This window comes from Schistocerca nitens, chromosome 10 (assembly GCF_023898315.1).
Source record: "Schistocerca nitens isolate TAMUIC-IGC-003100 chromosome 10, iqSchNite1.1, whole genome shotgun sequence".
In the NCBI taxonomy this organism is placed as follows: domain Eukaryota; kingdom Metazoa; phylum Arthropoda; class Insecta; order Orthoptera; family Acrididae; genus Schistocerca; species Schistocerca nitens.
In genome coordinates this window covers 99,479,272-99,497,170 of record NC_064623.1, presented here as the reverse complement: position 1 = coordinate 99,497,170, position 17,899 = coordinate 99,479,272, and the positions used below count along the sequence as shown (strand labels likewise).

Here is a 17,899-nt window from a genome sequence, read left to right as displayed (position 1 = left end):
ACCAAACTGCTGAGCTCATCAGTCTCTAGGCTTACGCACTACTTAATATAACCTAATCTTACTTACGCAAAGCACAACGAACACTTCCATGTCCGAGAGAGGACTCGAACCTCTGACTGGGTAGCCGCGCGAACTGTGGCAAGGCGCCTGCTCTAAATGTGGAAAAATGTAAATTAATGCGGATCAGTAGGAGAAACAAACATGTAATGTTCGGATACAGCATTAGTTGTGTCTTGCTTGACACAGTGACGTCATTTAAACATCTGGACGTAATGTATGAGATGGAACGAGCGAGTGAGAACTGTGGTACGGAAGTCGAATGGTCGACTTCGGTTTATCGGGAGAATTCTAGGAAAGTGTGGTTCACCTGTAAAGGAGACCGCATGTAGGACGCTGGTAGGACCTATTCTTCAGTACTGCTCGAGTGTTTGGGATCCGCACCAGGTCAGATTGAAGGAAGTCATCGAAGAAATTCAGAGGCGTGCTGCTAGATTTGTAACTGGTAGGTTCTAACAACTCACTAGTGTCACGGAGGTGCTTCGGGAACTCAAATGGAAATCCCTGGAGGAAAGGCGGCGGTGTTTTCGACGAACGCTATTGAGAAAATTTAGAGAAGGACCACGAAGATAAGATACGAGAAAGCTAATACGGTGGCATGTAGAAAGTCGTTTTTCCCTCGGTCTATTTGCTAGTGTAATAGGAAAGGCATTGAGTAGTAGTGGTACAGGGTACCCTCCGCCACGCACCGTACAGTGCCTTGCGGCGTATCTATGTAGATGTAGCAGTTCTCTATGAACTGCTTGTCACGTTCCTATAGCGCTAACCAGAGATATCTTTTGTACTCGACACACTAGAGTTTCAGTAATTCTTTCCTTCATTAATTCTTTTACAGTCACGTATATATGTCGTACTTGTCTATCACTCTGTACTTTTCTTTCTTGTCTGAAATATACTTCATCCATCTCTGAAAAGGTTGTTGTTTTCAGTGGTAAATCTTTGATATTGATGACTAGTTCTGCAAGATAATCTTCGGTTTTATGTCTCTCGTAAGAACTGTTATTTCATTTTCCTTTGTTCTCAAATAAAACCGTTTAATTTGACAATTAAGTCTTTTCAGACTGCCGTGATAAAATATTTATTTCCACTTTTGTCAGTGAATAAATTTACGGTTGAAAACGCACTGGCCAATGTGGTGTCACCGCCAGACACCACACTTGCTAGGTGGTAGCCTTTAAATCGGCCGCGGTCCGTTAGTATATGTCGGACCCGCGTGTCGCCACTATCAGTGATTGCAGACCGAGCGCCGCCACACGGCAGGTCTAGAGAGACTTCCTAGCACTCGCCCGAGTTGTACAACCGACTTTGCTAGCGATGGTTCACTGACAAAATACGCTCTCATTTACCGAGACGACAGTTTAGCATAGCCTTCAGCTACGTCATTTGCTACGACCTAGCAAGGCGCCATATTCAGTTACTATTCTGAACAGATGATATTGTGAATCATGTACCGCCAAGAGCGACGTTCATCATTAATGGATTAAAGTTAAGTATCAAACTAATTACGTCCCCTTTCTGAATTCTAATTCCTTGTCATGTTCCAGACCTCACGTCAGTAGAGTCCTACCCTCCTCACGCCAGCCTACGTGAGCTAAAACGCGTGCATTTCGGCCTCCTCTAGTAACACGGTGTTGGCTCTTCTGCCAACACAACAGCCAACCCTTCTACGGTTTCGGAAGACGATTGTGAGAAAATTGCAGCACACGGGGACTTACCGAAAAGTAATGCCTCTGAATTTTTTTTTCTGTTCTCAATGTCGCTTGGAGTATTACGTGTGACGCAGCACGGCTACGAATATTAGCGTGTAACACGGCGGTGTGCGGCGTAACTCAGTCGGTGCGTGACAATCAGCGTGCTGTAATCTGCTGTAACCGTAGAAGACGTGCCTCCAGATGGACTACTCTCTCCTTCAGCGTGACAATGCCAGACCACACGCGAACTCTGAGATATCTGCGACAATCCAGCGCCTTGGGTTCACCGTAGTCGACCATCCTCCATACAGTGACCTCTTGGCACCATCCGATTTTCACCTGTTTCCAAAACTTAAAGAAATCTCCGAGGACTTCACTTTGGTACTGATGAAACGGTGCAAGCAGAGGTGAGGTTGTAGCTCCGTCAACAAAGCCAAACATTCTACAGCGACGGTATCAACAAACAGATCTTCTGTTGGGAGAAACGTGATCGTTGCCCGGGTGACAGTGTTGAGAAATAAATATATAGGCATGAAGAATAAAGATCTAGGATGTTAATAACATTTGTTTTATTTAAAAAGCAGAAAGAGTTTTCTCATTAAAAAAATTGGAAGCATTACTTCTCCGTGCAATTCATTCGACACGAAACGATCTTTTCACTGAGTTCCTTGTCTGCAGGCGCGATGCGGCAATAGGAGCGGAGGATTTCTCTACATGCGTGCGTAGCGCATCTGGCGACCGAACGGCACAACTTTGTTCTGTGAAATGCAGTACATAGTAGTCGATCAGTAAGTAGTCGTTGCCCGCCCGGCTAGCCGTGTGGTATAACGCACGGCTTTCCGGACCGGGAAGGAGCGCCTGGTCCCCGGCACGAATCCGCCCGGCGGACTTGTGTCGAGGTCTGGTAATCCGGCCACTCTGTGGGTGGTTTTTAGGCCTCGGTGAATGCGGGCTGGTTCGACTTATTCCGCCTCAGCTACACTATGTCGGCGATTGCTGCGAAAAAAGTTCTCCACGTTCGCGTACACCACCGTTACTCTACCACGCAAACATAGGGGTTATACTCGTCTGGTGTGAGACGTTCCCTGGGGGGTGAGGGGGGTGGAGGGGGTGGGGGGGGGGCGAACCGCACAGTAAGTCTGGGTTCGGCGTGCGGTAGTCGTCGTGGGGTTGTGGACCACTGTGGCTGCGGCGGGGGTGGAGCCTCTCCGTCGTTTCTAGGTCTCCAGTTAACATACTAGGTGTGGCTAGAAAAAAAAACCGGACTAGTACTGGTGAAACAATAAAACGAATGCAATAAGGCTGAAAGTCGCGTGGCCTGTCACGTGACTCTCGCTCCGCCTACTGCTCGAGTTTCATCTGCCTCCTGCACTCAGTCTGCCCGTGGCGTCTGTTTTAAGTAGTTGACGTTTTGTCTGTGCGTCGGAAAATGTTGAGTGTACAGAAAGAACAGCGTGTTAACATCAAATTTTGTTTCAAACTAGGAAAATCTGCAAGTGAAACGTTTGTAATGTTACAACAAGTGTACGGCGATGATTGTTTATCGCGAACACAAGTGTTTGAGTGGTTTAAACGATTTAAAGATGGCCGCGAAGACACCAGTGATGACACTCGCACTGGCAGACCATTGTCAGCAAAAACTGATGCAAACATTGAAAAAATCGGTAAACTTGCTCGACAAGATCGCCGTTTAACAATCATAGCAGTGTCTGAGTTAACAGAAGTTGACAAGGAAAGTGTTAGGCAGATTTTTCATGAAAGTTTCAACATGAGCAAAGTGTGTTCAAAAATGGTTCCAAAGTGTCTCACAATTGAACAGAAGGAACGCCGAAGAATGATTTGTTCTGACATCCTGGAATACATTGAAAGTGATCCCACCTTCTTACAAAATGTTATTACTTGCAATGAATCGTGGTTTTTTACTTACGATCCCGAAACTAAACGCCAATCGATGCATTGGAAAACTCCTGGTTCTCCACGACAAAAAAAAAAGCACGAATGTCAAAATCGAAATTCAAGGCAATGATGATTGCTTTTTTTGACATCAAAGGGATTGTGCACATTGATTGGGTACCAGAGGGACAAACAGTGAATCAGCATTACTACATTAGCGTCCTGGCTACCCTACGTGAGCGAGTACGGAGAAAACGGAACGATTTGTGGAGAAAAAAGTCATGGATCCTTCACCAAGACAATGCCCCAGCTCACAGTGCGTTGTCAGTGAAGACGTTTTTGGCAAAACACAACATTCCCATCTTAGATCATCCACCCTACTCACCTGATTTGGCCCCCTGTGACTTTTTTCTTTTCCCTAAAGTCAAGTCAGCTTTGAAAGGAACTAGATTTGAGACTGTTGAAGCAGTAAAAGAAAAAGCGACGGAAGTAATGTATGGACTTACCGAAAATGATCTGCAGCATTGCTATGAAGAGTGGAAAATTCGTATGGAGCGGTGTAGAGACCGAGGAGGAGAGTACATTGAAGGAGATAACATGAAATTGTAAATAATTGTAAATAAATGTTTTTTCCAGCATCAGTCCGGTTTTTTTCTAGCCGCACCTCGTACAACATACATACAAGTAGTAGTTGATCTGCTCTTTGCAAATCCTATCCACTAGTTTGTGTTACCTAGGTGGGATATTCTTATTCACCCTCTTCTTTTACCCTAAAACCTCCCTTCTGTTATGGACTGTAGAAGTACCACATTTATTCGGAAAGTAAGCCTGATAGGTCGCACAGTGGAAATCACAGTGAAAATCCGATGAAGCTCCGCATAGAGATTTCGCCTGATTTCACCCAGCCCACATAACTTAACCGCCATACACCTCCTTCTTCATGACTCTTCTCGGCCGCACACTGCAGCGGCACTGAGGACGTCCCTGAAGCGTTTTCGGTGGGAAGTGTCTGATCACCGACCACACAGCCTGGACTTGGCTCCCTCTGATTTTCGTCTTCACTGACGTGAACCGCTGGCGCTGAAGGTACCATTTTGGTTGACACAACGAACTGCAGACCAGCGTAGAGAACTGGCGGGAAGCACAGGCGGCTGCCTTCTATCACAAGGGTATTGCAAAGTTGGTACGACACTACGACAAATATCTAAGTCGGAGCAACTCTGCAGGAAGAATAGCCGTTACTGCCTCAACACAGTATTGGTGACGTCATGCACAGCATGTCCCGCCGTTGTCACTCCTGTATTAGTGCCAGAGGTGGCCACACCACATACTGAGCCTATTAACCAGTTGTCAGAATGTGTGTCCAATCCCTTAAGTTGGAAAAAAATGATAAAAATTCTTGTCTACCATTACGTATATTAAAATGTAAACTTTCACGGCCGGAAATATCATGTCCATTATAATTATCCGGGCTGTTAGGCCGTGGTCGGTTGATGAATTCTGAGGTGATTCCCAACGTTTCGTCTCCGACTGCGGGAGACATCTTCAAGGGGGTCCGTAGCTTGATGGAAGGTCTAACACACACACTGGCTCGCTACTACAAGAAATACTGTATATAAAACAATTGAGAATATTGAATTTACAACATCTGCTGCAGACAAGAAGAAGAATACTGTGAAGACTGTTGCTGCTACTGCACTCGTCGATGGACCTTGTGTTTTCTGTGGATGTAGACTTAACTTTAGCATTGACATTAACGATTCATTTACTCATGGCAATGGTTGGCTTACTGTTGCTATTGTACGTGGTGGTACAGGTGTACCTAGTGTTGGTGGACTTGAAAGTTTTGTAGATAGAGACATTATAGCCTACCGTACCTATCACGTGACTGAACATGCAAATAAAGACTTTGGTAGCGAGCCAGTGTGTGTGTTGGACCTTCCATCAAGCTACGGACCCCCTTGAAGATGTCTCCCGCAGTCGGAGACGAAACGTTGGGAATCTCCTCAGAATTCATCAACCGACCACGGCATAACAGCCCGGATAATTATAATGGACATTACGTATATTGCATTTGAGTACATATCTCTATTCTTTACATTGTTTCTACTTTACTGTCATCTGTTTATACTGTTTTGTAGCAAACTTTCCGCTTGTTCAATAATTTTGGACACCAGTGTATTTATGTCGCAAAGTATGAGTCCATAAATGGACCCCCGAAGGCCTCGGTTGAACTACGGGGGTGGTCTGAAGAGTAGATTACAACACCAGGGTTTTCCCGAGAGCTTGGTTCAACTTCAGATAGGCTTCGTATGAAACTGCAAGTCATTCCGTCCCGTAGCTGGCAGCTGGTAGCTGACTCAACAAGGCGCGGAAACGGTGAAAATCGATTAGCCCCAGTGAGATTTTTTGTAACAGAACGTTTGACTACAACGGAAGGTTTATCAGAGGTTGTTCAGTTTCCATCTTGATAATATGGATTGTCGAAGGTAAACGTGGCTGTGCAAGTGTCCAAGGTGATGAACATGAAAGACATTTGAAAAGTGCAACCACGTCATAAACCGTAGGACAAAAATAACGTGTCGGCCGTATCTTGTACGAGGAATTGCACGTGAGGAAGGTACCTTTGTGCAGTCTGTGTGCCGTGCCTACCGACGGCGGATCAGAAATAAATTCGAACGACAGTTTCCGTACAGTGTGAGTATGTTTTGTGGATTAAAGATGAGTTTATCACTACGCTGCTGAACAAAGTCGAAACAGTGGACAGAGGGTTCAAATGGTTCGAATGGCTCTGAGCACTATGGGACTTTACCGAGCGAGGTGGCGCAGTGGTTAGCACACTGGACTCGCATCTGGAAGGACGACGGTTCAATCCCGCGTCCGGCCATCCTGATTTAGGTTTTCCGTGATTTCCCTAAATCGCTCCAGGCAAATGCCGGGATGGTTCCTTTGAAAGGGCACGGCCGACTTCCTTCCCCATCCTTCCCTAACCCTATGAGACCGATAACCTCGCTGTTTGGTCTCTTCCCCCAAACAACCAACCAACCAACCACTATGGGACTTAACTTCTGACGTCATTAGGCCCCGTAGCGGTCTCGCGGTTCCAGACTGCAGCGCCTAGAACCGCACGGCCACTTCGGCCGGCGTGGACAGAGGGGGCGGGTTCTTTGGATCCAAGAAAGACGAAGGCAGTGTCATCAGGGGGAAGGTCATGGCATCAGCGTTCTGCGATGTGAAACGAATACTGTTAATTAACTGTCTTCAAGAATATAACACAATAACTTGGGGATATAATTGTAATCCTCTAACGGTTCTGCATGCAAAAATTCTAGAAAAGAGACCTAGCTTGCAGAAGACAAACGGTATCGTCTCTCATTAAGAAAGCGCACTTGCTCGCAAAAGTGTCTTGTTAATGGAACGGTAGTAGGATCTGCGATTGAAGGGTTGGGGTGTAGGCACTGTTCTCCACCAAACTTCTATCTCTTTCTAAAACTAAAATTCTTCTTTGTTGTTCATGGTTTTCCACCCAAAGGTTTTTTAGAACGTAAATTCTCGGTTTTAATTAATCCATCTTGCCATGTTGTATGGAGCTGGTTGAGGCCAGGGACTGTGCTATAAATTTATGAAATAATTTTTACTGCTTCAGTAAATTTTAGAAATTTGTGGTAAGACCTTATGGGACCAAACTGCTGAGATCATCGGTCCCTAAGCTTACACACTACTTAATCTAACTTACGCTAAGCACAACACAAACACCCATGCCCGAGGGAGGACTCGAAACTCCGAGGTAGCCGCGCGAACCGTGACAAGGCGCCTCAAACCACGCGGCTGTACAACGCCGCTCTGCTTCAGTAACTTTTTACGTATATTTATTAGCACGACGACTTTCGGCAGCATGCTGTTACCATGTGCATTACATTTACATATACGTTAATCGGAAGCGTATTGGGGATTATTTGCTGGGTATGAGCATCAAGTCCGTTACACTTACCTGGACATTAATCTCAGTGGCACTACCAGCACCTTCAGGTTAATGTACATCCAATTGGAACACACCTGATTATGCCAGCATGTTGCCGAAACACGTCGCGATAATATTGAAACTTTGCTTGCGCCATTTTTGCAACTGATGGCAGCAGCGGCAAGTTGTGACGCAAATTGTGGGCCATAAGTGTCGTACAGTAAGCTTTGACGTTAGTAAGCATAACACCGTCACAATATTAGTCGAATTGTGATTGCATCATATAGTTATTCTCGATTGAATATGCCAACTTACGAGCACAGTTGTCATTTGGGGGAAGTTTTAATTTTCTGCTTTAACATGGAGAAATTTGCGGTTGAGGCTCATTACATGCTGGTAAGACCTATTGTGAAATAACTTTTAGTGAAAGAACTTGAAGAGAATGGTTGCAACGCTTCAAGAACGGTGATATTTTACATCGAAGACCGGCATGGCGGTGGAAGAGGGAAGGTTTTCGAAGCTACTGAAACTGACGAAAGTAATTACAGGAGATCGTTATCAAAAGCAGTTGATGTGTTTGAACTAAGCGCTGAGAGACAAACGGCTACAATACACCGATAGACATGAGAAGCTGATTTTCCAGAGTAACAATGCTCGACCCTATGTCGCAAAACCCGTCAAAACTTGGAAACGTTGAAACGGAATGTTAAACCACCCTCTGGGTGCCATATGTTTCGATCGATAGCACACGGCCTGACTGATCAGCACTTACGGTCAAAGGTACAAATGCAGAATTGGATCGATTCGTGAATCTCCTCAAAACGAGCCCATTTCTTTCGCTGCGGAATCGTATGTTGCCCGAGAGACGGGGAGGAAAGTAGTGGCCAGCGGTGGCCAACACTTTGAATACTTAAGTTTTTGTAAGTTTTTCACACTGTAGCCTCTGACTTCGAGGTGAAATGCTGGAAGAGAAGTTGTAAACCTGATCAGTCTTAGATCAACAATTGGGCGAATATCAAGCTGGTTTCAGGACATCAAGATCCAGTGCAGAGCAGATCCATAACCTGAAATCTGTTATATCATACGTTAAATCAAGATCAAAAACGTTTGGTGTGACCTTTGTTGCCGGCCGAAGTGGCCGCGCGGTTCTGGCGCTGCAGTCTGGAACCGCGAGACCGCTACGGTCGCAGGTTCGAATCCTGCCTCGGGCATGGATGTGTGTGATGTCCTTAGGTTAGTTAGGTTTAACTAGTTCTAGGGGACTAATGACCTCAGCAGTTGAGTCCCATAGTGCTCAGAGCCATTTTTTTTTGTGACCTTCGTCGACTTTCAAAAAGCGTATGACGCAATTGATGGAGAAACAATAAAGAACAACCTTGCCGAATGTGGTCTAGATAGGAAAACAATCAATCTGATAAGCGCCACTTTAAATAACACAGTGTCAAAGGTCAAGTTCAGCGGCGAACTATCAGAACCATTTGAAATCTGTACAGGGGTGAGACAAGGTGACCTGCTCTCTCCATTGGTTTTCAATTGTGGCCTGGAAAAGATAGTCAGGGAGTGGAAAACAACCGAACCGCCAGGTTATGGGATTCAAATTGGACACAAAAGAAATGGCCTCAGTGGAAACTGGTTTGCTTTTGCTGATGTTCTGGCGCTCATTGCAAATAATATTGACGAAGCTAAGGTTCAAGTGTCCAGCCTACAATCAATTGCTGCTAAGACTGGCCTAAATATAGCATTTCACAAAACTGAATTCATCACAAACATCAAATACGCTCCTCCTCATATTGAAATACAACAAGAGAAAATGAAGCAGTCAAAGAAATTTAAATATCTTGGATAAATAATTACACCTGACGGTTCAGAAAATGCACCTGTAGAAAGTAGGTGTTCTAAACTAGAAGGTGCTTTTCATCTGTGCAAACACTTATACAAAAGCATAAGCCTGTCTTTAAACCTAAAACTTTGTCATTATAACACCGTAATTAGACCGTCAGCTTTGTATGCATCAGAATGTTTAAACATGACGAAGAAAGGACCACTACGAAAACTTGAAATAAAAGACCGGAAATTTTTGAGCAAAATCCTTGGCCCTATCAAAGAAAACGGAGAATTCCACCGAAGACACAACTGCGAATCATACGAACATACAGAAGACATTGTTACCAACATGAGAAAAAAATGGTTCAAATGGCTCTGAGCACTATGGGACTTAACTAACCTAAGGACATTACACACATCCATGCCCGAGGCAGGATTCGAACCTGCGACCGTAGCAGTCGCGCGGTTCCGGACTGAAGCGCCTAGAACCGCTCGGCCACCGCGGCCGGCCAACATGAGAAAGCGGAGAATGATGTTGTTTGCTCATCTGGAAAGAATGAACCCGCAAAGACTTACTCATCGCACACATTCATCAATTTCAAAAACAAAATCGTATTCAATATGGGCAAGCCAAGTTAAAAAGGATTTACAGGAAGCTGAAATTTCATTTTATGACATTCAGGATTGAGAAGTTTTCAGAGAAAAAGTCAAAATTACTAAAGACGTTGAAACCTTATTTCGCTTACTACGCCAGTTCCACGTCCTGCCTGCAAATGGTCAAAACAGAGAAAAGAAGCACAGTCACCGAAAATGAAAATCTACTGGCAAAAGGGGAAAACACAAACAGGGGAGAGATTTAAATCTTCGGGGTCCATAGCAGGCCGAAAAAAAAAAAACCTGCACGCGCAGCACCTTCAGGTTAATGTATATGTAACTGTAACGCAACAGATGATAGTTGCACGCTGCCGAAACGCGTCGCGGTAATAAATATCAGTAAAAAGTGACTGAAGCTATAAAAATTATTTCAGAATTTTTTATTTTCACTATTAGGGGTCCAAAAGTTTTCAGATCATCCCCACGGCAGCATCGTCCAGTATGTGGTAATGGTACGGGGTCGTAAGCCAAAACCAGTCGTTATTTCGCGGGCTCCCCTGCAGGTCTATTCAAAACATGGAGGTAGAATAAGGGGAGATGGCGCTACAGGCTTACGCTGTACGTTGTTTTGAAGCCAGTGGGCGGCGCCTACCGCCATCTTGGACCCCCCAAAACATTAGCTGACGAGTGTTTACAATTGCTTCTTGATCGTTATTTCTGTCGTGTGCACGCGATATTTGTTTTATATAGTAAATGTTACACTGTTTTAGTGAGTAACACAGCATAAGGAACGCAACTACAAACGTTTTTCTGGCCTTAAATGCGTATTCGATACAGTAGTACGACACGAAAATATGACGCTTCTGGCCTCAGTACTGTAATTCCTTTTTGTTTATACACTTCGAATGACGGAGAAGTACGCGCTACGAAAAGCGTGCTTTCGTAATCCATTTCTATTCACTTTCATTATGTTTGTGTCGATAAGTGATAAAGCTAGAACTACAAAAGCAATTATTGATAGTTTAGAGGCACCGATTTGTATTTGTTGCATTTTCAAGTCAAATGCAAATATTAAATGTTCAAGTTTGCAAGAAACTTTCCTTATTTCCTTGGTGTCCCATAGATGTATGCAGCGATGATATAAACAAGCCACCTGTCATGTCAACAAAGTGAAAGATTCGTTAAATTACGAAGGAAAAGAACTGAATTTAAGATTGTCAGGCCCATTGTAGTTTACACATCTGCTTTGTTCATAAATTGTACCTACCAAGTGACATTCAGGGTGGCAAATAACAGCAATTTACAGGGTAACACGACAACACAGTGACTAATGTAATGATCTAAATAGCCTGGACTTACCTAGGGAACTTTGCTTTAACAAATATGTAACCCTTTAAGAACTTGTAATTTAACCACTGTAACAGGTGTTCCACACATTTTACTGAAGATTTAATTAACTACATGTAGTTACATTACTTTTATATTAAATTATTGCATTTTAAAACATTAGTCCCCATTTCCAGAATATTTCTTGCCAGGACTTTTCAGTTACTTGGGAACAACCAAATAATGAAAACCAAGTGTATCGCTCACCCCCCCCCCCCCCCCCCCCGAGAGCTCTTCGCGTTGGATTGATAGGAAATCTAAAGTCAAATTACAGAAATAGAACCATACTGTAAAATTTTACAGTGCATCAGAATTTCAAGTATACTGGGTGATCAATAAGTCAGTGTAAATTTGAAAACTTAATAAACCATGGAATAATGTAGATAGAGAGGTAAAAATTGACGCACATGCTTGCAATGACATGGGGATTTATTAGAACAAAAAAAAAAAGAAGAAGTTCACAAAATGTCCGACAGATGGTGCTGGACTGCGCATGACAATCGTGTATAAAAGGAGCTGTAATGAGAGAGAGAAGCTGTATTATCAGAATGTGGAATGTGCTAGTTCAGCGTTATGAAGTTTATCCAGGATGGCGCTCCACCCCATATTGTTAGACGCGTGAAAGATCTCTTGCGCGCGTCGTTTGGTGATGATGGTGTGCTCAGCCGCCACTTTCGTCATGCTTGGCCTCCCAGGTCCCCAGACCTCAGTCCGTGCGATTATTGGCTTTGGGGTTACCTGAAGTCGCAAGTGTATCGTGATCGACCGAAATCTCTAGGAATGCTGAAAGACAACATCCGACGCCAATGCCTCACCATAACTCCGGACATGCTTTACAGTGCTGTTCACAACATTATTCCTCGACTACAGCTATTGTTGAGGAATGATGGTGGAAATTTTTTGAACATAGCTGCTAGGGTTCAGTGACCGTGTCAGAATTATATTAGAACAAATAAGCCCTCGGTCACAAATATTAAGTCAAAATTGACCAGGTTTCGACGCTACTATGAGCGTCGTCTTCAGAATTAAACTAACTATTTTACAACTATTCATGACGTCGCCTTTCCGGCTTAGATTTTTTAAAATGTGACTTGTAATTACTGCATCTCTTTCCAGTCAGTACAAACTTTAATTTTATTAATGTATTATATACCTAACGTGTTTTAGAATAGTCAGTTTAATTCTGAAAACGACGTTCATAGTAGCGTCGAAACCTGGTCAATTTCGACTTAATATTTGTGACCGAGGGTTTATTTGTTCTAATATGATGGTGGACATATTGAGAATTTCCTGTAAAGAACATCATCTTTGCTTTGTCTTACTTTGTTATGCTAATTGTTGCTATTCTGATCAGATGAAGCGCCATCTGTCGGACATTTTTTGAACGTTTGTATTTTTTTGGTCCTAATAAAAGCCCATGTCATTCCAAGCATGTGTGTCATTTGTACCTCTCTATATACATTATTCCGTAATTTATTCAGTTTTCAAATTTATACTGACTTTTTGATCACCCGATATATAAGAAAATAGCTCTTAAATAAGTCCACTTACGAATGAAATGTGATTTTTTTTTAGACTGCAATAAGAACGGTTGGCACACCAGTAAGCAAAACACTTCACGACTACACGGAATCAAACCACCAGAAGCGAATGTTTTGGGGTAGCTAAAGAGTTTGGATTCCGTAGAAATGTTGGAACACGTGAGGCAATACTGACCTTACGCCTTATCTTAGAAGAAAGATTAAGGAAAGGCAAACCTACGTTTCTATCATTTGTAGACTTAGAGAAAGCTTTTGACAATGTTGAGTGGAAGATTCTCTTTCAAATTCTAAAGGTGGGAGGGGTAAAATACAGGGAGCGAAAGGCTATTTCCAATTTGTACAGAAACCAGATGGCAATTATAAGAGTCGAGGGGCATGAAAGGGAAGCAGCGGTTGGGAAGGGAGTGAGACAGGGTTGTAGCCTCTCCCCGATGTTATTCAATCTGTATATTGAGCGAGCAGTAAAGGAAACAAAAGAAAAATTCGGAGTAGGTATTAAAACCCATGGAGAAGAAATGAAAACTTTGAGATTCGCCGATGACATTGTAATTCTGTCAGAGACAGCAAAGGTCTTGGAAGAGCAGTTGAACGGAATGGACAGTGTCTTCAAAGGAGGATATAAGATGAACATCAACAAAAGCAAAACGAGGATCATGGAATGTAGTGGAATTAAGTCGGGTGATGCTGAGGGAATTAGATTAGGAAATGAGACACTTAAAGTAGTAAATGAGTTTTGCTATTTGGGAAGCAAAATAACTGCTGATGGTCGAAGTAGAGAGGATATAAAATGTAGACTGGCAATGGAAAGGAAAGCGTTTATGAAGAAGAGAAATTTGTTAACATCGAGTATAGATTTAAATATCAGGAAGTCGTTTCTGAAAGTATTTGTATGGAGTGTAGCCATACATGGAAGTGAAATGTGGACGATGAATAGTTTGGACAAGAAGAGAGTAGAAGCTTTCGAAATATGGTGCTACAGAAGAATGCTGAAGATTAGATGGGTAGATCACGTAACTAATGAGGAGGTATTGAACAGAATCTGGGAGAAGAGGAGCCGGCCGCGGTGGTCTCGCGGTTCTAGGCGCGCAGTCCGGAACCGCGCGACTGCTACGGTCGCAGGTTCGAATCCTGCCTCGGGCATGGATGTGTGTGATGTCCTTAGGTTAGTTAGGTTTAAGTAGTTCTAAGTTCTAGGGGACTTATGACCACAGCAGTTGAGTCCCATAGTGCTCAGAGCCATTTTGGAGAAGAGGAGTGTTGTGTGCGTAGTTCCGCGTAGTCAGCGCGTACACAACTTTCCCACTAGAGCGCGCCCCGCTAAGCACAACAACGCAGGCGCAGCGCTCGTCCGTCTCCGCACTACGAGATGGCGCTGTCTTAAAGACGGACTGAATTCTGCTTCCGTCGATCCGCGTATTAATATGTAATGCAGCCAATGAGATTGCTGCTAACGTAGAACCTTTTCTCCTCGCGGATCACACTCGCGCCGTGATACCTGAACGCTCGAGGTATTATAACGAGTGTACAGGTCTCCGATTAGTCTGCATTAGTCCGCACCCGTCTGTACCAGTCTGCATTAGTCTGTACCAGTCTATAGTCAAGTTTCAGTGTGCGCCTAATAAGATTATCATATTCCGGTACACAGCCATGAAAAGAAATGTATAGACACTTTGTCAAGTATCAGAGAGATGTGAGAATAAGATTAACGTACCAAGACCAAAGGAACTTCAGATTGTCAATTGTAAACAGCATCCAGAATCAAGTTACGTAGTGTGTATATTTTTTATTATTTTAATAAATGTGTGTGAAAATTAGTCAAGTTCTGTTTAAAGTTGGTCACCATCAATCTGCTACTCTAAGCGTGCAAGTGGCATTTCTATCGTCTGACCTAACGGCAGAAGATAAACACGCCAAAATAAGACCACGAGACATATTGCTGACACTTGCCTACTTCGTTAGAGCGACAAGTCAAATAATCTGATGGTGTGTGTACCGAAGTTCTTACAGTACGCACACCACAAGGAGTTTGTGGCACAACTTGACTAGAAGAAGGGATCGGTTGGTAGGACATGTTCTGAGACATCGAGGCACCACCAATTTAGTATTGGAGGGAGACCAAGGGATGAATACAGTAAGCAGATTGAGAAGGATGTAGGCTGCAGTAGGTACTGGGAGATGAAGAAGCTTGCACAGGGTAGAGTAGCATGGAGAGCTGCATCAAACCAGTCTCAGGACTGAAGACCACAACATTAGGGGTCCACAAGTTTTCAGATCATCCCCACGGCAGCATCCTCCAGTATGTGGTTACGGTACGGGGTTGTAAGCCAGAGCCAGTCGTTATTCCGCGGGCTCCCCTGCCGGTCTGTTCAAAACACACCTCCCCCACCGCCGTCTCGTCGGAAGCTGGGCGGCAGCCTCTGCGCCGCCGGAGTTCTTTGCAGCGTCCCACCTGGCCCGCGCGCTTCGCGATCCGCGGCCTCCTCTTCGTCTCCCAAGTGCACTGGACCGAGCCGCAGCCGCAGGGAGTCTGGGTACGGGAGAGCGTGATTCTGCGGCGTGGCCTAGGTAGGTAGGTAGGTAGTCGTTCAAGGTGTGTGGGGGGAAGGGTGGTGGCAGAGGAGATGGGCGGGAGGGGGGGGGACACGGCGTGCCTCTCCGGCGGTGCGCGCGGCCAGTCGCTGCGTGGCGTCTCGCTGGCGTGGTCGCACCGCCTCTCGTGTGCCCGCGTGTGTTCGCTTCGGTGTGCGTCGTCTGTTCTGCTCGGCCAGTGCTTCTGTGTCACCGCTGCGAAAGATAGTGCAGCCGCTCTGCCCCAGCATACCAGGGTCCGGAACGCCGCGGGAGGGTCACCTATGAGGCAACCTGGACCCGCGTAGGAGAACACCAGCAGGTAAACAAGGCCGCCGCCGCCGCCGGGGCAGGCGTCACTATCTGCCCAATAGCTGAACCGTGGCGGGAGTGTGACAGCGACTACTCTACACCCCGTCACCAGCCTATAGTGAAATCTTGATTAGGATGCCTTTTTTACATCTACATTTATACGCAAGCCACCCAACGGTGTGTGCGGAGGGCACTTTACGTGCCACTGTCATTACCTCCCTTTACTGTTCCAGTCGCGTATGGTTCGGGGGAAGAACGACTGCCGGGAAGCCTCCGTGCGCGCTCGAATTTCTCTAATTTTACATTCGTGATCTCCTCGGGAGGTAAAAGTAGGGGGAAGCAATACAAAGTGTTACAAAAAGGTACGACCAAACTTTCAGGAAACATTCCTCACACACAAATAAAGAAAAGATGTTATGTGGACATGTGTCCGGAAACGCTTAATTTCCATCTTAGAGCTCATTTTAGTTTCGTCAGTATGTACTGTACTTCCTCGATTCACCGCCAGTTGGCCCAATTGAAGGAAGGTAATGTTGACTTCGGTGCTTGTGTTGACATGCGACTCATTGCTCTACAGTACTAGCATCAAGCACATCAGTACGTAGCACCAACAGGTTAGTCTTCATCACGAGCGTAGTTTTGCAGTCGCTGCAATGTTTACAAATGCGGAGTTGGCAGATGCCCATTTGATGTATGGATTAGCACGGGGCAATAGCCGTGGCGCGGTACGTTTGTATCGAGGCAGATTTCCAGAACGAAGGTGTCCCGACAGGAAGACGTTCGAAGCAATTGATCGGCGTCTTAGGGAGCACGGAACATTCCTGTGCTCGCGAATGCGGAAGACCTAGAACGACGAGGACACCTGCAATGGACGAGGCAATTCTTCGTGCAGTTGACGATAACCCTAATGTCAGCGTCAGAGAAGTTGCTGCTGTACAAGGTAACGTTGACCACGTCACTGTATGGAGAGTGCTACGGGAGAACCAGTTGTTTCCGTACCATGTGCAGCGTGTGCAGGCACTATCAGCAGCCGATTGGCCTCCACGGGTACACTTCTTCGAATAGTTCATCCAACAATGTATCAATCCTCATTTCAGTGCAAATGTTCTCTTTACGGATGAGGCTTCATTCCAACGTGATCAAATTGTAAATTTTCACAATCAACACGTGTCGGCTGCGAGAATCCGCATTCAATTGTGCAATCACGTCATCAACACAGATTTTTTGTTTGGGCAGGCATTGTTGGTGATGTCTTGATTGGGCACCATGTTCTTCCACCTACGCTCAATGGAGCACGTTATCATGATTTCATACGGGATACTCTACCTGTGCTGCTAGAACATGTGCCTTTACAAGTACGACACAACATGTGGTTCATGCGCGATGGAGCTCCGGCACATTTCAGTCGAGGTGTTCGTACGCTTCTCAACAACAGATTCGGTGACCGATGGATTGGTAGAGGCGGACCAATTCCATGGCCTCCACGCTCTCCTGACCTCAACTCTCTTGACTTTCATTTATGGGGGTATTTGAAAGCTCTTGTCTACGCAACCCCGGTACCAAATGTAGAGACTCTTCGTGCTCGTATCGTGGACGGCTGTGATACAATACGCCATTCTCCAGGGCTGCATCAGCGCATCAGGGATACCATGCGACGGAGGGTGGATGCATGTATCCTCGCTAACGGAGGACATTTTGAACATTTCTTGTAACAAAGTGTTTGAAGTCACGCTGGTAGGTTCTGTTGCTGTGTTTCCATTCCATGATTAATGTGATTTGAAGAGAAGTAATAAAATGAGCTCTAACATGGAAAGTAAGCGTTTCCGGACACATGTCCACATAACATATTTTCTTTCTTTGAGTGTGAGGCATGTTTCCAGAAAGTTTGGCCGTTACCTTTTTGTAACACCCTGTATATTTGATACCTCATCCAGAAACGCATCCTCTCGAGACCTGGACAGCAAGCTACACCGCGATGCAATGCGCCTCTCTCGCAGAGTCTGCCACTTGAGTTTGTTAAACATCTCCGTAACGCTATCACGCTTACCAGATAACCCTGTGACGAAACGCGC

The 17,899-nt window shown here is 44.9% G+C and overlaps 1 protein-coding gene across 3 annotated transcripts in view; it reads left to right on the top strand.

The window, feature by feature from the left end:
- The window catches only part of LOC126210051 (uncharacterized), an 895,609-nt gene that overhangs the window by 304,012 nt on the left and 573,698 nt on the right, over positions 1–17,899 (top strand). The window contains exon 1 of one of the 3 annotated variants that reach the window (XM_049939168.1): positions 15,636–15,837. The exons of the other annotated variants lie outside the window; for them this stretch is intronic. The gene's annotated coding sequence lies outside the window, so the exon portion shown is untranslated. Of the gene's footprint in view, positions 1–15,635; positions 15,838–17,899 lie in introns of those variants that run through there. 3 annotated transcript variants of the gene reach the window in all.